The 23,175-nt window shown below is 35.7% G+C and overlaps 1 protein-coding gene and 1 pseudogene across 4 annotated transcripts in view; one reads left to right on the top strand and one right to left on the bottom strand.

The window, feature by feature from the left end:
- The window catches only part of STAU2 (staufen double-stranded RNA binding protein 2), a 229,572-nt gene that overhangs the window by 37,541 nt on the left and 168,856 nt on the right, over positions 1-23,175 (bottom strand). The window lies entirely within an intron of this gene.
- On the top strand, positions 7,945-18,915 carry LOC105853421 (annotated as a pseudogene).

Genomic DNA, 23,175 nt, shown 5'->3' with positions numbered 1-23,175 from the left:
CAACTTTAGATTAGTTGGGATTGACAATGAACAACAGTAATCTGTATATCCATCACAGTCTTGCTTAATAATAATCCTTTAAACATGTGTGCACACATGAATGTATGCCTGCACATAGACTGTTAATTTTATCAAGTAACATACTTTTTTGCATCTTGTTTGCTGCTGATTTTTCACCTCTGCATTTAAAGGGCATGTATGCTACTAAAGAGTTATGCCTGAGTATGTTCATCTTAATCTCATCCAAAACTAGGGATATTCCAAGATAGCATACCTGTAGATTCCACAAAACTGCAAGCCAATCCATAAAATTACACTGCTTTAAACACAAACAACACAGTGTTTTTCTGGCTTTCAGATTCTGGAAGCTTCCTAACTATCTTTACTATGTATATGTTTTATTCATCTTAATGTGGCTAAAAGTAGTGAGTTCTTCCTTCTTTTCACTAGATTCTGGATCTTTAAAAAAATAATTTGCCAGCTATTAGATCTCTAGTCTTTGTAATAAAATTCCTCTAGAGGGGAGGTGAACGGGCTTGAGCAACGCCTTCCTACCTTCTGGCTTATTAGAGAGGATGAATGGTTTCAAAGCAGGATGAAAGAAATAATCCAGGAAGGAAGCCAGGAAGAAAAGGGGGTGGAGAGAAACTGAAGCCCTTGTCAAGAGGTTGGTGAATAGAGAATGTAACACAGAAAGAAAGAAAAGAGAATCTCACCATCAGTCCTTGAAGGCCTGTTTCAAAGGCTTCTTCTCCATGGAGCCATCCCCACTTTCCCAACCTTTCGCTCTCCTACCCTGGAACCCCAAACATTCTGATGTGGTATCTCTCTCCTTTATAATATTCAGCAGTTTCTTTGTACTATACATATGTGTGTGTTCTCCTATAAGCTCTCCATTCATTCAACATTTAATGAACAATTATAGAGCACCTCCCTTTATGCCAGGTACTGTTCTAGATGCCAGAGACATAAAGATGGCTGGGATATGACCACAGGGCTTGAAGTTTTGGCACAGTGCTTACCTAGAACACTAGATCAATTCTCTGCTGTTCTTGCTGCCTTATTTCTGTCAATGCAGCTTCCCAGGCCTGAAATGTTCTCTCTCATTTCCTTTACTTGTCTTTGAAGCCTCAGGCATTAACTCTTCAGGAAGGTTTTCTGAACTGTCAGGCTGAACTGCCATGGTATGTGGGACTTAGCACTTATACTTAGAGGCTCTATGACTTTGGGCATGTTACTTAGCTTTTTAATTTCTTCTTAGTGAAATAAAGCTGTATTTTTACAGGATTAACTCTTCTTTTCATTAATAAAGTCAGGTTTCTTTTTCAGATTACCTACATTCAGGTTGTTAAGTTAGTCTTCCAGAAAGTTGCCAGTCAGCTCTCCCTGTGTGTCTCACTGACAAGGTTTCAGTTACATGGCTAGTCTCAGCTGCAAGAGTCTGGGTGGGGAATGACTACCTGTTTTGTTTTTCATCTTGCTTCATCTCTATAAAGAGAAGAAATTAAAGTAGAAGGGAGTATGGAAAGACCTTGGATTAGCCGGCATGTGCCAGAATGCCCAGAACCCAGCAGCTAATATGGCACATGCATAGACGGAAGGGATCACAGGACAAACAAAGCTAGCGCAAGGTTTGGGATGCCAATCCAATTAAGTTTAAGTTGCTAATTACGTAGTAACTTAAAAAAGACAGTGACAAGGAATAGCCCGTGAATAGAACCTGCTGAAGCAGTATTGCCACTAGTTTCCAGGTATAGGACACTGGCAAGTTTGCAGCAAACTGGATAGGAGATGAAGTTTGTTTTTTCCAATTCTCACTTTTTGATGTCACTTTCTTCTCCCTACTCCCCAGTCACAGTGCTTTTTAGTTCCTCTAAAGAAATACCTGCTAATGCCACTGTGGGGGCATCATATCCCCATGGCTTTCTGTTTCTCTTTTTCCCAAAATTCAACTATCTTGTGTTTAAAATTCTCAGATTCCAATTTTTATTTTTTGAATTACTGCTTGATAGAGAATTTCATGATAAGATGTAGGTAGCTTCATCTTTTCTTATAACATCTGCATTTTTAAAATAGCCATTAATGCCCACAGGCAAGTACTATAAAAGCTAATACAGATGTTTTGAGACAAAACAGGACAGGACCAATGGAAGAGAGATTTTCAAAGGATTCCTTTCTTTAAATTTGTCAGCTATTATATTTCTACATTGAGAAAGCTACAGGCTAACCTTATTTGCAAAATCTAGAAGTATGGAGATGCATGCAAAATGGATATGCCTTTAATCAGTAGGTGATGTGATAGGACAGCGTGGTGGTATACTTGAATTGGGTGGGGAAGGACAAATCTGTGGAAACATGAGCAGAAAAACTTATGAGATGACAATGATTTTAAAATAAAGCTTCATAAAAGGCTATGTAGTTGGTAACACCCAATTAAAGTACTGCCATTAATGGACTAATTATTAGCTGGAGCTGTAACTGCAAATGGGGGCAGAGGGATAGAAGGTGGAGGGAGAACAGGATTGGTGATAGGGTATATTAAAGGTAGATAAGAGTTGATCTCACAATTCAGCAAGCATTGGGAAAAATGAAAGAAAATGCCTTTACTTTATTCTTAAGTAAAATGTACTTTTTTGTTCTATCTGTTTAGCTACAAGTGGATATTATTTTTAAATCATCAATAAAAGAATATATGGAGAGACAGATAAATTAGGGGATAACTTCACAATACAAAATAATTACTGACTACAATGAAAAATTCTTCTTGAGGTTTCTTTCAGTGCCATTTAAAACAATACTCGAGTTATCAAAAGATCTTTTTGATGTATAGTATAAGCTTTTAAGAATTCTCTTTCATAAGTTTAAGCCAGCCCATTTAATAGATAAAGGTTTTAGTCAACTTTGTTTAGCATTAAAAAAACAAGAAACATGCATGCCTAATAGATAAAAGAGAAAAGCTTGCAACCCACTTGCAGCTGTAATAAGAGGCCATTTCACATGCTCTGCCAGTAAGCTCCCGTTTCACCAAGAGGAATTCATTAAGTACAGACAAAGTCAATAAAAATGAGCTTTATGAAAAAGAACTGATGTAATTAAAGGTATTGGTGAAAACTAGCTCAGTTATGAAGGGGAAGTGACTCAGCAGCACGTTTAAAAAAATGAAACAATATACCATAGAATCTTCCCCCAATTTATTTTCAGGAAAAAAAAACACAATACTCTACATAATTTGTAATAGCCAAGATGAATGCCAGCACGATGGAGGAAGAAGTGTGTACATAAAACTGTCATTCTTCAAATAAGAGTAAATTATTGTATTGACGGAGCTAGCAGCACAGGACAGAAGAAAGCCACACACAACTCAGACTGACACGGCTCTTGATAGGGAGAGGTGGTTTTCATGACTCTGTTCTGTTAAGATCTAAATGGGAATGGTGTCAGGAGGACTTAAAACTGCATACTGGGAAATAGGTTTAGGACACTGGGAATGCCAGACCAAGTGCTATTTCTGTGGGAAAATACATGTAGTCTTAGTGAAGTGATAGCACATCCACACATCAAAGGGGAGCAGAGTGGCTTGCAATACGATTTTTAAAAACAATCATCCTGTTCAAGTTGATGTGGTCTTTGTCACATGGTTTGAATATGGGACAAAAATCCACACACCTCAAGACCCAGCATTTGCTGGGTAGGTGGTGCAGACTTCAAATATATGGAGATGCAAGGAAGTTGCAAAAACTGCCTGAGTAACCAGCACCCTCTCCTTCTGGGGAGCTTAGTGTTGTCTTGTGATCTGAACACTGGTCTGGAAGACAGAAACAGCCGGAGGCCTGGATTTGCAGTGATGCCTTATGACAAGCCACTGCACAGTCTAACACCTTCTAATATAACACCATCAAAAGGATTAAGTGATTACTGGCTAAAAAATAAAATAAAAAGGTGGATCAGAAGGTGTTCCAAGCACTAGAAAGCTTAGGGCAAGGTTCCACTGGCTGCCTCACCCTCATGCCAGGGGGGGAAATAAAGAGGAACATTGTGAGAAGAAGGGAGATGGAAGAGGTTTGGAAATTTCCAGTTACAAAAATATAAATAACCCATAGTAAGACCAGTTACAAGTGGATGACACTTTCCAAATTAGAATAAAATTTTTCCAGACATTCTGTGATCTACATAACCTTTCTTGCCTGGCTCAGAGAACTGCTTGGATAATCAAGTGAAATATTGTCTGCAAGAATGATTTATAAACTATAAATCCTTTAATAATTTACCTTGGCATGTGGTCTAAATGGCTCAGGAAAAGAAAAGAAGAAAAAAAAAAAACCTCAGGAAGCCTGAAAAGTTGTATCTGAAAATGGTTAGGCCTTTATCATGTCTCTGGAATCTGCAAGCATTTCCCCTTGAAAATCAGACTACATAGTTTGGGATAATAAAATGTAGACAGTCTTATAAAATATAAATAAAAATTGGGTAACCAATTTTAGGGGATGAGATATTTCATGATTTAATTACTATCATGACACACAAGAAAAAAGTCAGAAAAAGTTTTGGTGGATCTAAAACTTTAACCTTAACTGAAGCTCCCTCTGTCTACAAACTGCTGCCTTATTAACAAAGGCAGAAATAAAACAACCAATTTGTAAATATTGTTAAGGAACAGTAGTATCACCACTGGCTTTGTTTATCACTCATGTACAGGAGGTGTGTCCCATTCATCTCCCATTTGAATGAGTGAGAAGGGGGGAAAAAGGTAGGCTAGTCTGAACTAAAATTAGCACAGACTTTTGTTAATTATAAAGCTAATTCCTACCCAATCTTATAAAAGATGGGTATGCCATGTGTCACAAAAGTCTATATTTAAAAATGAGTCAGTCCCCCAATAGAACTAAATATGAATGTTCACTGAAAGATTTAAAAAAAAAAACCAAAGTCTTAGGGATAACACTGACCACAAGAGCCCAAAATGGAAAGGGATAAATTATGGGATAGTCCCATATGAAAAAATCTATAGCAATGACAATCAATAACCTGCAACCATACCCAACACTATCTAAAATGCAAAATTGAGTAATAGAAACTAAAAAAAGACTATCGACAGTAAGATTCTATTTATATAAGGCACAAAAACAAGTTTAGCTAAATGTTGCTAGGGGGAGCCAGGATATGTATAGTTACCTGTGGGGAAGTGGGTGTGACATGTGGAGGCTTCTGGGATGCTTCTGTGTTTCTTGATCAAGAGACTGGTTACCCTATGTGGCCTGAATTTGTGAAAATACAGCTTGTGTATACTTAAGTACTTTTTTCTGCATGCAGTTTACTTTAGTAAGAAGTTTGTGAAATCTAGAGCACACAGGATTCAATTAGATTATTGTGACTACCATTTCATATACCTGTTTACAAACTTCCTTGTTCCTGTGGGTCAGGGTGCAACTGATGATGAGAATCTCTACAGGTCTCTGGGGCTTAAAGCTGAGACAGAATGTATTAATGAGCATTTTACTCTTACTATAAATCATGTATTCTGTAAATGAATACTTTCAATTCAGTGGATGATAAGTTGGTAATTTGGATTTTATTACACTTTTGAGCTATCTTAAAATCTTGGATATTACGCACTCCTTATGTGAAAGAAATCCAGAAAAAGGAATCAAAATCATCTATTAAACTTATTTATTAAGAAAGGATTTCCCACTAATGTATGATCATTTAAAATTATTTTGAAGTCATCCCTTTAAAAAGACGATAACCTTTCCTGCCTACCTCAGAGAATTGTTTGGACAATCAAGTGAAATATTTTCTGCAAGAATTATTTATGAACTATGAATCCTTTAAAAATTTACTGTGGCTTTTGGTCAAAATGGCTCAGGAAATCATAACATAATGTGTTATGGTTTTAAGCCCTCTCATTTTAAAAGAACCTGGGTCCAGAGAATTTAAATGATATACCTATACCCATACAGATAGTCAAAAGCAGAATATGGAGTTAAATTCCCTTACTAAAACACTTCACTTTTGTTCTAGCTTCTAGCTTACCTCTGGTAAGCACTGTATTTGTTTTAAGGATCACCATTTTTTAAAAATTGAAGTTAACATACATTATAAGGCTTCTACTTTATTAGTTCATTGACTTACAGGATTACAAACAATTTAAAAGAGATGCAAAGGGAAGTTACAATATAGTAACACTAAAATTTTTAATTTATTGTGATATTTGTATATTCTAGTAGCAGTGACAAGATTTTATATACTCCTAAGTGATTATTGATTTTTAGAAACCAAGTAATATCAACTTAGAACTCATGGTAATGGTATCTTTAAAAAAAAATTACACTTATATTGGAAATTGTTACTGTTACCAATGAGAGCTAGGTGGACAACTTTATTTTCCTGTTCAGCATATAGATTATCAGCCAGGATAGAATTTATCAGGTCCTTCAATGTACATCTAAAGACCTATATTTGAGATAGATTTGATGTTATTCTAGAACTCCTCAGCTTTAGAACATTGGGCTATTTTTACTTTACAATGGCCTTTCAAGGACTATTTATCTGCTGTGGGCCATTACCATTTGTAAATACTAATAATTGCCTGAAGTTGAAACTATTTACCACATCCGTTCTGTTTCCTAGGACTCATACTGTGCTGTCTGTCTGTAAAGCAAAGTAGATTCATTATTTTTCAACCAATTTACCACTCTGGCTTTGTATTATGGGTAATGTGCTGTTGGGTAATGTTCTGTGATTTGGCATTGTGAACCTTATTCAGATTTAAAATTTAAGCATCCTTGATCATGACAGCATAACATTTACAGTTTGTTTCAGTATACTTCTAATAATAGAAATCACTAGATTAAACTAGGCTTTAAAATGCAACCATCAGAGAAAGTGAATTAACAATATAAAATATTGAGGCAGACGTTAGGATCTTAGTGCAATCTCATCCAAGATTCTCAGATGATTGGCTATACTGCACTTTCTAGCCTGAAGAAATGGTTACATCTCTGATGGCATTTGTGTCCACATATGACCTGCCCATCACAGTGCAGTGGAATATGGAGACAAATGCCCCCAGAACAACCAACCGAAGTAGATTCTAGTACTGTAGAAGTTCTAGCAAAGAGGCAATTCTTAAAACACAGCATTCTATCCCTAAATTGCAAATGCAGGGCCATGATATGAAATCAATTAATTTAATAACTAGTTGTGGAGGACCTATTTGGGCAATGGGACTTTACCCAGGTATTTCATGTGAAGAATTTAGCTTGTGAATGGTATAAACACTTTGCATACAGTACCAAGGTCCCGTTCATTGTCACTGAAGCTGACTCAGGAAGGCTTGGGAGAATTATCCAGGCAGATGCTGGTATAGGAAGAGAAGAGACAAAGGCAAAAGAGCAGCATCACTTTGGGACTGTCAGGAGCTCAGAAAAGCTGGAACAGCTAGTGACAGAGGGAGGCAGGGTTAGGGCTACTGAGAAGAGCAGATGGCTGAGCATGGAAATCTCTATCATTCTTGTTACCGAGGTTAAGTTTTATGTTTTGTACAGTAAAAATCCTAAAAATCCAATGTAGGCTCTCACCTATTAGTTAATTCTAAAATAACTTTCACAGGTTGCAATAAGCCTTACTTTTCAATGAAAAAGATAAAAATAGAATAAGATAACAGGACAGAATTAGAAACGTAAGACTTATTTACGTGTGTGTGTGTGTGTGTGTGTCCACTGGGTCATATGTTAAATTTACTTCTACTGTAAGCCCCATTCCAAAATATTTAAAGACCGCTTTTTAAAAGATAGTTAAGGGGAGGAGGGATATAAACCGCCTTGCACTTTGGAAGCTCAATTTGACTGCCATAAGGAAAGGATTAGCGGGTAACAGGCGTGAGTACAGAACAGTTGTTGCAACAAGCAGGCTACAGGTGCTCTACTGAGGATGCGGCTAAGGAGCATGGGGAAGACGTTCTGGATGGATGCCAGGATATTGAAGAGTACAAGAGTTAGGCGAGGAAGTGTCAAAAATGCAACGAAGGTTGCTGAGGTATCTGTTTTTGGCAGCTGGGTGAGTTTTGATGGCCTTCTCTGAGGCAAGGAATACCAGAACAATAGTTGTGAAGGCAGGAGAAACTAATTAGATCAGTACATGTGGAGGTGCAAGGTTAAAAACATGGAGAATAAGCACAATTTAGATAATATTCTTTCTAGAAAATTTTCATCTACAAACCAATTTGATCAAATACTTATTTTCTGATGCTAAAAGTTATCACTTGAATTTCATACTCATATATATACGTATATACGTTTTTTGGTAGCAAGGTAATATAGTAAGTGCACAAGGAATTTGCAAATGCCCAGATTAGGGGCAAGCTAAAGGGGAAAAATACATTTTCTAAAGCAAATGTAAGTTAAGTATATTACTAACAGGGCTAACTGAAAAAACAAGGGTTGTAAAAATTGACAACAATGTATATGAGCATTAGTGTAATACCTGACACATAGTAAATGCTCCACATGTTAGTTTTTCTTTCCCTTTACTTTCCCATATCTTGCAAATGGATCTTAAAATAGAGCAATCTAAACCATATACATAAGCACATTTAAAGTCACCAAGAGCAAGATTTACCAGATGATGCTGTGATTCACAAACTGATCATGTTCTTTTTATTAAAGGGCTGCCAAGAAGTTAATGGACACATTCATGAAGCACCACCAGTAAATATACAGAAACTCACTGCATGCATTTTGTACCTCTCACCTCTGTATAGGTTTTTAAGTCTTATCCTTAATCCCTTCAGCTAAAAGATAATCACTGAGAATTTTTTAAAGTCACTTTAAATCTTTTTTTAAAATATGTCAAGACCTATAAACAGGCAGATGGATGAGCAGATTAGAGAGACAGACAGATGGTTGAAATGGATGGACTGATGCTTATTTGATATTAATCAAAGCCTTGTGAGCCTGGGTAGCTGAATAATTTCCCTGAAACTTCCTTTTTTTTTTTTTTTCTAAAAGGACTTATGAAAAAAATGACACGAGAGTGGTCCTCCCTGGTGGCGCAGCGGGTTAAAGCACTGCACTGGGAAGATTGGGCCACTTCCTCGTGAGTTCGATCCCTGCCTGCCCCGGAGGAGATCCACATGGCGTGGCAGATCTTTCCTGACCCACCCGCTGCTCCCCTCAGCAGTGTACTTCGTTGATCTGCCTGTTCTGCTCCCCACTCTGTCCCTGGTGAATCCTTTCACCCTCCGCATCTCTGGCCTATACCCCTACTCTATGTGAATAAATAAATAAATCTTTAAAAAAAAATTGACATGAGAAAATAGTAGAGACCTGTCTGTATAAGGATCCTCCATGAACCCATGCCCCAGCTTCCAAAACAATTACGGAATATACTAAAACATGGACTCAGGAGAGGAAGTTCATTGTGGCACTGAAAGTAAAGTTATCACCCTAAATGTAGGCAAATGCGATACTACCTGATACTTTCATTCTGATGTTGTTTAAAAAATCACAATACCTTAAAAAAATCTTGTTATGAAAAGTACAATCCATACTGGAGTGTGTCTGTACAATTTAAGTTAAAAATCAAAACAACAAACAACACGTACCCACCTTCCAGGTTAAGTACTAGAATATGACAGGTGCCTCGAAAGCCCCTGAAATCTCCCCTGCAATTGCCTCCCATTCTTTTCCTTTGATCAGTATCCACGCTCTTGGTTTTTTGTGATAATCATTCCTTTTTGTTTATCGCTTTACCATCTAGATTCTACCACCTAAACAACCCCTGCATATAGTTTTAGAAAAATGCATAGCAAGAGTATAGCCAGCTCTCTAGGGGAAGAGAAACACTGCTGTTAGTACAGGGAGGGAGACTTGACAGGGGCCCAGTCTGAATTCAGGTTCTTAGAGGTTTAAAAGGACCTTCACTGGAGAAGGCGGACAGCAGCTGAGCAAGTCTGACAAGGTCTAGCTGTCTCTGGGCTGCTATCAGATCCACAGTGCTACCCGAGAACTATACGTTGGGCAGGACTGTCAGGAACCAAGTGCTTGGTATCATCTATACAAAGCCTCAGTAGCATCACACTCATTCACACCATTACACTACTGTCACCACCATTCATCTCCACGACTTCTTTCCCAACTGAAACTCTATACTCCTGGTCCCTGGTCACCATTCTACTTTCTGTCTCTTTGAAGGCAGATATATCATCTGAGTAGATTCACACTGTATCTTTTTTTTTTAAATTTATTTATGCATACAGAACTGGAGTACAGGCCAGAGGTGTGGGGGGGGGGCAGTGAGAGGATTCACCAGACACAGAGTGGGGAACAGAAAAGACCAACTGACGAATTATACTGCTAAGGGAAACAGCAGGCCAGGAGAGGTCTGCTGAGCTATGTGGGTCACCTCTCTGGCTGAGAATCAAACTCGTGATGAAGCTGCTGTGACCAGCTTTGCAGTGCTGTGCTTTATTTAACCTGTTGTGCCACCAGGGAGGGCCCTGTATGTTGTCTTTTTGAGACAGGTTTTTTTCACTTGGAATAATGTTTTCAAGACTCATCCATGTTGTAACATATGCTAGAATTTCATAGCTTTATAGGGCTGAGTTAGATTCCATGACATGTACATTTTTAGCAATTTGTCTTGTCAACGGACATTTGGTTGTTTCCACATTCTGACCTTAATGAATAAAGCCATTTTGAACACAGGTGTACAAATAACTTTAAATCCCTGCTTTCAAGTATTTAGGGTATATATTCAGAAGTAGATCATGTAGTAATTCTGTTTTAATTCTTAGAGGGAATGCTAGCCTATTTTTCAGAGTAGCTGCATCATTCATTCTGCATTTCCACCAACAGTATATAAGGGGTTCCAATCATTTCATATCCTTGTCAATGTTATTTTCCATGTTTTTTATAATAGTCATTCTAATGACTATGAAGTAGTGTTTCTTTGTAATTATGGTTTTCATTTTCCTAGTGTTTAGCAACGTTGAACAGCTTTTTGTATGTTTATTTGCCATTTGGATATCTTCTTTGAAGAAATGTCCAGACAATTTTTTTGCTTATGAAATCAGACTATTTGTTTTTTTGTCACTGACATCCCTTGTTCCCCCCCCCCCCCCCCCCACCACATCATCTACTTTTTAAGCTCATCAGGTCCTATCTCCATCTCAGATGACTGGAAAAGAGAGCATGAAAAGTAGGAACTTCACTGGGATGTGATCAAGAAAAAAAAAATACAAAAATCTGGCCAGTAATGTCTTCAAGTTGAAAAGCCTGTATACCCCAGTGGGGGAGCCAGGTTATAGTCTTCAGTGAAACTGCTCCTGTCTGTATGTGCACAACATGCCCAGGGGGGACCCTACATCTTCCTTATGGAGTTGCCTCTTCCCTGCTTCTGCATCAGATCTTTTTCCCATCTTGCTCTTTCCCTCATTTTGAGGGTGAGCCCATTTTCAAGTAGATTTTTGAGAAAAAGGATGTAGGATGTGAAGATTTTGGGATAGCATTCTAGTTGGTGATTATTTTCCTTCACAATTCTGAAGACATACTTTATGTCTTTGTAAAGCCCAAAGCCATTCTGACCTCTGATACTTTAGACATGATCTGTTTTTGTTCACCTTCTTCTCTTTATAGTTAACATTTGCAAGTTTAATAGGGATATGCTTTGTTGGAGAGTTAACTGCATACTTCACACTCAATTTTTTTCAGTATGGAAACTCCTGTCCTTTTTTCTCTGTACAACTATTTCTGAAATCATTAATACTTGGGTGTTGGGACCTCCTTTCTGTTTTCCTATTTCTAGTTTTCATCTTTGTCCTTTGGTTTTGTTTCATATCTGTGTAGCTTGACTTTATTTTCTAATCTTTCCAATAGCAAAAAAAAGCACATTTCTGGAAAATAGTATTGTCATATTTGTATACCACATTAGAGTAAAGAGAGGAGTAACCACCTTCTGAACAAAAATTTTAGGTGAAGTGTGTAAATGGAAAACAGGACCAACTGCTACACAGCATAGCTGCAGCTGAAGTCACAATCTGTGCAGTGTAGTAATGCTCTTGTTTTGTTTTGTTCTACTGAACAGTCAACTTGACTTAGTTATTTTCTGCTCAAAGGCACTATAAAATTTATTCCCTGATAACCTTGCATTCCAATTTAAGAATAGACATTTTTACCAGTAGTAATATTTTATAATATCCTTTTCCTTCAAAGAATTTGTCCATTTCATATTTGTCCTGAGCACTCGCCTGGCTATAAGTGTATTAATTCTCTCCTTTTATTGTAGTTATTATTTCATTGATTTTTGCCCTTTGTTGTTTCTCTAATTCTGCTTACTTTGTTCATTTGTTCTTCTTATTAGCCCACCATGTTTTAATTATCTGAGGTGGAATCTGAGGTCATTGTTCTGAGATCTTTCACTTACTGCTATAAATTTCCTATAAATACTGCTTTAGCTTAGCTCACAAGTTTTAATAAGATGTATTTTCATTTTTTATCCAATTCCAAATATGATCTAATTTACCTTGTGATCTCTCCTTCAATGATTTATTACTACTAGAAGTTTTTTTTTTTTTTTTAGCTTTCAAATATTGGAGGTTTCCCATGTATAATTCTGTACTGATTTTTCATTTAATCCTATTGTGTTAGAGAACACACTTTGCATGACTTGGATACTTTTCACTTTACTGAGGCTTCTGTTTTGGGTCTGAACAGTGAATGTTCCACATGCATTGAAAAAGAATGCATATAATTTCTAATAATGTTCAGTGGAGTGTTCTATAAATGCCAGTTGGTTAAACTGGTTGATAAAATATTAGTCTATGTCCTTACTGATTTTTCTATCTATCTGTTTTCTCAATTATTGAGGAATGCTGAACTCTCTGACTAGAGCCATAATTTGTCTGTTTCTCACTGCATCTCTCAGGTTTTGTTTCATATATTTTGAAGGTCTGTTAATAGGTACATAACATTGAGTATTATGTCCTCTTGATGAATTGGTCTCTTTATTATAGTGAAATGATCCTTTTTATCTCTGATAATACTCTTTGCTTTAAATCTACTGTCTCATCTTAATAAAACCATCACTTTTTTGTTTTCTTCCTTTCAATATCATTGAGTGCAAATAACCACCTCTAGAAAATATCTGATAAAATCATAGCATTAATACATTAGTAAGTTCTGAGTTGTTGACAACATGACCTCTAGAACAATGCAGTGAAATAGACTGGCAGCATCTGAATCACTTGAGATCGTGTCAAGAATTCAAATTCTCAGGCTCCACTCCAGACTCACCGAGTCAGAAATTCCAAGATGGTAAAATCATTGTTCTCCCAAGTTCACCTGGTAATTTTGAGGCATGCTGCAGTTTAATAAGAGTCACTGCCTAGAGTTCTTTCTAGCATCTACACCTAGGAAGCTATTTGGATTAAAATAACCAAAAAAACAAATAAAAAAAATCAATGACTCCTTTGAGGGTGGACTTTATAAATTAAAACTTTCTCTAGTTAGATGGGTATTTCTACAACTCCACATTTTCATAATGTAGCCCCAATCAAGGCCCATATTTGTATAATATAACTGTATATAATACAGTTGTAACACTCTTGAATAAAGTATAATATCAAATTTTAAAGCTATACAAAGAATTAAAATTATGCTTACATAGAATATTTCACAAGAATGGGGAAACAGTCACTGTTTTGAGTTTTTAGTTGTGATTTTTGAAGGTAAGAAACATTGTTATGGAAACATTCAAATAAATTTTCACTGCTGTGACTACTGCATCTTGAGAGTGAAATAAAGTTAGGTATGGCTCAAAAATTATCTCCTTTTAAGACAGCTCTAGTGGGAAGGACTTTTGTCTCCCTTTAGTTCTAGTACAGCAGGTAGGCCATTTTCTGACCAAAGTTTTCCTATTGTACAGTTAGTCTGTGTATAGTCTTTTGAGTGCTATCCCATATAAGTGGGAATCTTCTTTCTTTTGTGTAGATGTGCTTTTATACCTGGAGAGTTTCTTCTTGCTGCTGCTGTCTCTATGACTTTTAACACTCCTCTCAGGTGTGAGGCTGCTCTTGGTTTTTTATACGTATTGTCTCATTGAATTCCCACCATTGCTCAGGCAGATATACATGTAGGACATGTAATTGCACACATGTAGGGCAACTGGTTTGTGGTCATACCCTGCAAACCTGGGGATGAACTAGCAGATTACTCCTTGATTACAAATCCTAGAGGATTCCCACTGCAATCACCATAGCTACTAGTCATAATTTCAAAACATAAAGTATAAAGAAAAGACTCATGTTCTAAAACAAGTTGTTGTTGTTGTTGTTTTTGCTGTTCAATAGACATTTAAACAGTCAACAAGTTGGTTTGTTTCAACATATAAAGCATGTATCTAAGTATGAAAGGAATCCAAACAAAGTAAAAGTCAGTCTTTACCTTGGCACTTTGTAAATGGGCTACATGCAAACACACACCGTCACACAAAAACCCCAAGTCAAACTCTTTAAAAACAGTAGTCATTTTAGTATACTGCCTTTCATTTAAATTGGGCTGGATAATATATTTGTATTAAATGTAGTAAACTTTATTTTTAACAGAAGTTTTTTATTTGGATTACAGACAACAGATACTGCTTAAAAATATTTTTTCTGTGAGATCAAGAACCACAAGTTGCAAAATAGAATTTTATCATAATTATTAGAATATTTTTACATGTACTTTTTAATTGATTCAAACTTAAGAACTACATTTTCGGGATCACATGAGGAAATGAGGATCAAACGATGGTTGGTGTACTTATGCCAAGATTCAGATAAAAGTATGGATGCTATTCAGCTAACCAGAAGACTTTAATTGGTGGTTTTCTCAATGATAAACAGAGTTCCTATGCTTTTCCCAATTTCCTTGTATAAGAACCAAACATAATATTTAATATTTGCCTTGTTTCTTACACAAGAAACTGAAAAAAATAAAATAAAAAATAAAAGGAAAGAAAGCCCTATCAGCAGAGTAATCAATGGTCAGTTAAAGATTTTGAAGACCTAAAACAAGAGACAGTTTAGAGGAGAGTAGTTTGGTCTTTTGTCTTTGGTCTCTGTTTCTAAGAAGCATAAAAATGGAGTTATAGAAAAGGTATTTTCAACATGCTGATAAAAAATTAAAAAGAGTCACTTGGCTTGAAGGAATTTGAACAACATAACTTTGAGGAGAGAGGAGGCTATTAAAACAAACCCAAAAGCATGCCCACAAGAACATGAGGAAATCAAAGGAAATATAAATCTTCACAAATTGCCTAGAAAATCATGAGCAATCACTGACTTGGTTTGTTGTAATTTCAAATTAACACCTCTTAAAAAAAATGTGATTTATATGTAGCCATTTACACAGCTCTTCTTTATGATTTCATAGGTGATCAGTACAAAGTTTAATGAATTTCCTTGATATTGAATTTTTAAGCCTTTGAAATCTTATATTTCTGTAATGTTCTATTAACATTTAAGCAAAGCTGCATGATCTAGAGAAAATTCCATCTCTTCTGATGATTAAATTTCAGTAATTGAACATAAAAACATTTGGAACAAGAAGGGCTGTATAAATGAACTGTCAGCATATATTACAACATTACAATGTTGCTTAGGTAAGAAAATGCTCCTTGAAGAAGTTGGCACAATGAGCAGCCAATTGGAAAAACAGAGGAAGTAAGCTATCACTGAAATAACGAGGAGGAATTCCATTAAGGCTCCAGGCCAGGTATGTGAAGGAGGTGTGATTGATATGCAGGACTTAGAGATTAACTGTGTGGGACATTCTGAGGCCATGCCTACATGCATCTAACATAATGCTATATTTGGTATCAGTGTTTGACTGAAGTGATGTTTACAGAGTCATTGCTCTTACTAGCTCTTTTCTTTTAAATGCTAAGGATTTTGTTTCAGCTATGGCGACAGCAAGGAGCATTTTCACGAGGAAAAGAAAAATACAGTCATGCTGGAGTAGTCTCATGTTAAGATGTGATAAGTGTTCACTCTTTGTGTCAACAACAATTTTTAAAGCTACATTTCATACAAAGACAGGGATGACAATGACCATGAGCTTCATCAAGTCCCTACATTCCTATCACTTGGTCCCTTTGGATATAACTAATAAAACATAAGATTTTAGAAGCCAGCACAATGAGTAGATATAAAAACAATTTTAAAAATTCAATATTTTATGAGTAGGGGAGTATGGAAGAAGTTGTTTGAAACTGCTTCTAGAACTGTTACAGGGCACTGAAAACTAGATTAACATCCTTGAAATGTCAAATGACAAGGCTCAGATCTTAATATGTATTTCTATTACAATTGATTTTATAATGAAACAGAAGTCAGTGGATGAATCTGGATAGCTGCAATCTTTAAAACATTCTTTTTGAAACAGAAATGAAGCACTGGATATCTGGCACATTTGAACCTTGTTAATGGCCTTTGTTACATGATTTCCCACATATTGAAGTTTAAATGATGTTTTACCAAACCCACCTACTACTTACAGTTAAACAGTGTTATTTATATACAATTAATAAAAACGTGTCTTAGTTCCTAAGGAGGTGGTTACTCTTGTTTACCAACATCTACATTATAGAAAAGGATCCCATTTTTCTGTTTCTGACTCCTGCTATACATTAGAAGAAGTTACCAACCTGGAACTCCTACTTCTACTACTAGCTTGCTGTATGACTCTCACTCAACTCTATATAGGAATTGAAAACTCAAAAACTGGGTACTCTGGAGACTAGTTCAGATTGCCTACAAAGTTTTCTCTACTGAAATAAGGATTGATAACTGGCCATCATAGAAGCAAAAGAAATGACCTTACAGTTATTTACTTTTTCATGACTTATTCATTATTTAGTAATTTATATCATAACAATACTTCATCCTTTTTCCAAGGCCAAATTCAGATGGACATATTCTAATTTCATGGGCCAAAAGAAGTATGGCAGCTGACCTAGCCAGAGCAGTCCCCCTTATTTGAACTCAGATGTGAGTGCCAACTGGTTTCACAGCAAGTTTTTCTTACTGTGCTTTGTTTCACTTATCTGCTTAGAAAATTATATCCCTAAAGTTTCAAAGTGACCCTTTGTTCTGAAACTATCATTCTGTTTAATATAACATATATACACTGTCTATCTTTTAGACACAATCTTGCAATTTAAAAGTAAATACTCTGCCAGGTCTTCCCTGGTGGTGCAGTGGGTTAAAGCACAGCACTAAAAAGCTAAGGCCACATCAGCATGAGTTCGATTTCCGCCCACAAGGTGACCCACATGGCACAGCAGACCTCTCCTCTCTCACCCGCTGCTCCCCTCAGCAGTGTACTTCGTCAATCTTCCTGTTCTGCTCCCCACTCTATCTTGTGAATCCTCTCACTGCCCCTGTACCTCTGGCCTGTACACTAGCTCTGTATGCACAAATAAACAAATCTTTAAAAAAGAAAAAAAAAAGAAAAGAAAGAAAATACTCTGCCTTAAAGAAACTTACTGTTAAATACCAAGTGGCACTAGTGAATGAAGTTTCAGCAAAAGGGAGAGATCTGAATCACCTGTGCAATGTGATTTCAAGAACTAATATAGAAAAAGGCAGAGAGAAAGTTGCCCAAAGTGATGAAAAAATAAGAAAACTGTTAGGAAGACACAAGAGAAATGGTCACTTGGTCACTTGGCCAAGATAGAGCCTAACAAGAAAGTTTTGGATAAGTCATTCAGGATCCTGAAGGATACTGGAGTCTTCTCTTAAAGAGTACTGACTGGGGTTGGGGGAAGAGCAGAAAATGGTGGCCTGGTCTCCTTCTATAAATAAGGAACCTAAAAATATACCGTACATTGTCTTTTCTCTTACTAATTATGCAAGCTCAAGGAGCACAGGAACCATGTGTTCTGAATAGCTACTGACTCACCAGGGCCTGCCATTAGCAAACATTCAAATTTCTGTTGAGTAAATAAATAAATGAACAAGTAACTAAAAAGGATTAAAAATAAATGTGGAAATTTTAATTTTAGCTTCCCACACCCCAAGCTCTTGGACCTGCAGGTCAGGGGAAGCCACAGACGCAGGTCTCTGTTCTGCAGGATATTTGTTAAAGTTGTCAAAAATAAGACATTCTTCAAGAGATACCCAGTGAAATTTAGAAGGTAAGAAGATAAAACTAATTGCTTTGCTAGAAATGCTTGGTAATCCTTGATAAAAATAGGTACAACGTACTGAATCACACAGGATGACAGTTCATGCAACCAAAAGAGATATCCTTTTTTAGATTGCTTATGCCCATACGAAGGAGATATGACAATTTGTTCAGATTATGCTCATGAACCCCCAAACTGTGGTGTGAGGATTGGTCTGACAAAGTATGCCTCAGCATATTGCACTAATCTGCTGCTGGCCCACAGGCTTCTCAGTAGGTTTGGCATACACAAGATCTATGAAAACCAAATCCAAGTAAAAATGATGTGGAAAGTACTGAGGGTAAACCTGGCGCCTTCACCTGTTACTTGGATGAAGGACTTGCCAGAACTACTATAGGAAATAAAGTTTTGGATGCCCTAGATGAATCTCTGGATAGAGACTTGCCTATTCCTCACAATACCAGGAAGCAAGAAATTCAATACAGAAGTATATCAGAAACACATCCTTGATCAGAATGTTGCAGATTAAAAGTGGTTCTTAGTGGAAGAAGATGAAGATGCTGATAAAAACCAATTCTCTGAATTCATATCAATAGCTTAAGTATAGACATGATGGAAGAAATGTGCAAGAGCACTAATGCTACTACGCAAGAGAATCTATACCATTAGAAGAGCCTTCAAAAAATTCAAAAAGAAGAGGTAGATCTGTCCCCCAAAAAATGTCTCTTGTCCAAAAGAAAGATTTGGTAGTAAGCTCAGAAAAAAAAACAAACAAACAAGCTTCTTTAGTGCTCAGGAGCAGGTTGCTGAGAGCTAGCACACAAAAATAACAAACTCAATGATCAAGCAAAAAAAAATTTATTTTATTTTATTATTTGTATATCTTTTCATGGCAATAATTTCCTGTGTGATTTATTTCAAACAAGTGAGCACATAAATAGTTCAATGTTTTTTTCTTTACTCCACATTACTTTGGTTCTAAGTAACTCAAAATATATAGAGAAACATTAACAACTTTTGTATGTCGGGAGTTGCTATCATGAACTTGTACTAAAATCTGGCTTTGAATATTATCAGATAGCTATCTGCTTACAAAGCAAAACAGTTATTTTATCAAACTTGACATCTAATGATAGAAAATCCTTTTCTGTCTTTTTTCCTGAGAAATATCTATTCTTGTTATCTGCTTTTAAAATGTCTGTTGTAAGCTAGAAATATAAAGAAAAAACCTGGTAAAAGAAAGCACGTCCAGTATTTCAGAATTTCCCTTTCTCACTGATCACAAGGCCCTTGAAATTAGAAGGGTTGGTACAATTAAAAGCTCTCTCCCACTTACCTGTGGCATCATCTGAGCACAGGATGCTTTTAATGGCACCATGGTTGAGAACATTCTTGCCCATCAGACTGCCAAGGCTATCTTAGGGAACTTAGGGTTATGATGCAAAGACTTACTTTTGAAAGGGTGCCCCAGAGATTACTTCTGGGAAGGATCTTGGGCCTTGCTGCGTGTTATTAATTCTGGTAGATGTTAAGAGTGGAAGTTGGTAAATACGTCTTGACCGGTATGAAAGAGGGAATCTGGTGTTTCCTCCCCAAACTGAAAACACTCTAATCCCCACTGGAAACTAATAAAGAGGTAAAAAGATGATTTGTTATAATACAGGAGACTCCAAAACATAGCAGCGATTATAGAGGAAGAATTTGTTTTTCTCCCCTTTTGCATAAACACACAGGAGAATCCTTCCATTTGATAGATAGGAGATATTCTGATTTGTTTGTTTGTTTAATGACCAGCTCTACCCTGATCCGTCTACATCCTATAATTTAAAAAAGGACAGTTTTCTTGCAAGCTTCTCAGATAAGGCATCTTGGCATATCTTAAAATTTTGCATATATCTGTACAATGCAATACTGTGGCACTATTATATATAATGTTTTAAGTAATTCTAGAACAAATTTACTTAATTTAAATAAAAGGTTGATATTGTAAAAAAAAATTGTGATCCAAGGAAGGTAAAATCAAACTTTATTTAAAAGTCAGAATACTAATTTCTATTAGGTGCAACCCATAACATAAAAATTCATGTCTTATAATGAATCATAACCTATATTAAGTCATTGTGATGAAATGTTTGGGAGAAGCTGTGACTCTGAAATATAAATTTTCTTACATAATTGCTTGGGGGAAAAACAGCTGACTATAAACAAAAGACATATTATATAGTTCAAATATTTAAGCCAGGCACAACAGTTTTAGTTTTGTGGCCTACAGTTTATACTCAATGAATGTTAGGGAACATACATATGTGAGTAAAAATTTACCTTAAATATCTTTGTCCCATGAAGGCATAATGGAAAAATGTCAGTGTACTCTTCTATAAAATATAAATTTTTAAATTTCATTTATTTATAAACATTATTTCAAATTCTAAATAAAATGGTTGAGACAAAAATGAAAAACCAATTTTTTTCTGTATTTTTAGTCTTTGATGTCATATTTGCATCGAGTTGTGACTATTAAAAAATAAAAATATCTTAAAGTTTCCTATTTAGAAAGTCATATTCATCATAAAATAGCTTTTGATTACAAAGAACCCAGCATTTATGTCCCTGTTAGCCCAAGGAAAAAAGTTGTAATAAAGGAAATAAAACTGTAATAAATTGCTCCAAAGCAAAGGTAAAATGACCACCCAATTAAGTAATAATTTTAAAAATCACCTTGAGGTTAAATTGGGAAGAAATATGAGAAAAGGCCAATTAAAGATCAGTCTTTTAAATCTGAGGTCTCCTCATTGACAATGAAAGATTCAGTTACTTAAAACTATTTTTCACTATTTCATATGAGTTGCTTTTAACAATATTTCATTCCTCAACAGACGAAATAAGGAATGCTCTTTAAGAAAAAGCTATGAAAATCATTGCTAAGAAAAATAAACTAATCAAGATTGATCTCCTGGGTTTCAGAAAAGTTCACCAATTCCAAATGTTCAACTAATCTTCAACAGAGAAGAAAACAATAAAGCTTCTCTGTAACATAATGTTTAATAAATGCTGGGATTAGAAAGGGTTAAAAGCAGCAGTATTTTGTAAAATGCACTTAACAGTAATTAAAAATAGGTACTGATTTATTTTATTTTCTAAAAAATAAGTTTCTAATTCCCATTACTAAAAGATATGGGTCAATTTTGTCTAACAGTTTTTAGGAGAGTTGTAAGAAAATGTTGTGCTCTTAGTAATACTTAGGAAGAAAAATTTTTTTCAAATTTATTCTTTAAAAACCAACAACAATGAATAAATATGTCCACAGAGCAAAGGCAAGAGACATCATCACTTCTTTTTTTTAAGCACATCATCACTCATTTTTTTTTAAAGGTTTCCAGTAATATTTAGTGATAGAGAAAATGAAAGTGATTTAAAAACTTAATCACATTACTAAAAAAAGACTATGTAGTTTTAAAATTCTTTCTCTGCTTCTTTTAAAGTTCACCAAAAAAAGAAAAAATGTAGTTTGCTATAAATGTTGCACAAATGGGATGGGTAAATAGCAAAGTTAAACTGAAAAAAGGCTAATCTAATGTACCTTTGTCTGTCAGCTAATCTTTCCTGGTTTAACAATCTGAGTTTTAACTACTTCATGATGAATGAGACAGGGTGCAAATGACCTGAGTGTTTCAGCCCATAAAACAGGCTTAGGGAAATAAAACCTGCAAATTTGATCACCAGTCTTAGATTGGCCATCAATGGCAATATAGTAAAGGTTTTAACAAAAACTAGCCATTTTAAAGAAACGTATAAGTGGAACATAATGCAATGAAATGCCAATAATTTACATCTAAAGTACCAGTTATCCTAAAACAGACTTTTTCTGTGCAAGATTTGCTGTTACATAACTGAAATTCAGATAGTTCTGAGAGATCACTGTCAAAGGACCCATCGAGGCTGGAGTTTTATAGACTCAGTATTACAGAAAGTTTCTTGGGAGCATTAACATGTAGTCAAATTAAGCAAAAAGCTCCAGTTTTAACAGCAGTAGGTCTATTGTTCAAGAAGAAATACATTTCATGAGATTCATTATGAAAGAGGGGGGAAATCCTTTTTGGCATTCTGCATATAAAATCTTCTCAAAAAGACATCTGCAGTTAAAAAAAATTCCACCTACTTTTACTACTACAACCTTTTTGTTAATTTTCTACAGTTCTCTGCTCTGACTTAAAAGTCATTTCCTTACGAAAACAGATGACAGACAACTTGAGTGACTGATTATATTGTGCCATCGCTTTGTTTTTCTCAGAGGCCTTGGTTTAAGAGGATGGATGTTAGTGTAAATGACAGAAAGTGGAGCTTCGCATAAGATTTCACTTCTGTTCAAAGACAAGCTAATGTAACTTCACTGCGGTGCAATCAACTTGACAAATGGACACCGTGCAACCCTCTGCCTCCCACTGAAACTTGAGAGCTTGATTTACACAATATTCTCCCTGTAGATGGAAAAAGACTTCATGCTGCTAGGCTGTATAATGGGTTGATCTGATAATTCTTTGCATGTAATGAAATCTGAGAAAACGGAGGTGAAATGCAGCTCAAAGAATGAAGCAAGTTAATGAACTTATAAAACTACAGTTAAGACTCTTAAAACCTGAATAAACAAAAAGAGACTTGGCTCATAAGATGTTGAGAAAATATAGCAGTTCTCATGCTTAATTCTGCAATCAATTAAAGATATACGGCTTTTACTTACAATGAACACAAGATCCTAACTCATGGAATATGGCTGTTTACAACTGAATATAATTTGTAGAACCTGGTGTGCCTTATCCTTACCATCAGATTTATCTCAAGAATTTTACATTACTTTTTCTGTTATTTCCCTAGAAGCTTAATATTTTTCCTTTTAAAGTAGGCATCATAAAGAATTTATAAATACTACCATGCAAATTTAACAAGTAGTTCATCTGGAGATTTAAACAAGCTAAGCTGGCTGTACCACAACATCACAAAAGTCAGACTTCA

Source organism: Condylura cristata, unplaced genomic scaffold, assembly GCF_000260355.1.
Source record: "Condylura cristata isolate star-nosed mole 26May11 unplaced genomic scaffold, ConCri1.0 scaffold00009, whole genome shotgun sequence".
Lineage (NCBI taxonomy): Eukaryota > Metazoa > Chordata > Mammalia > Eulipotyphla > Talpidae > Condylura > Condylura cristata.
This window is presented reverse-complemented; position numbering and strand designations above follow the sequence as displayed.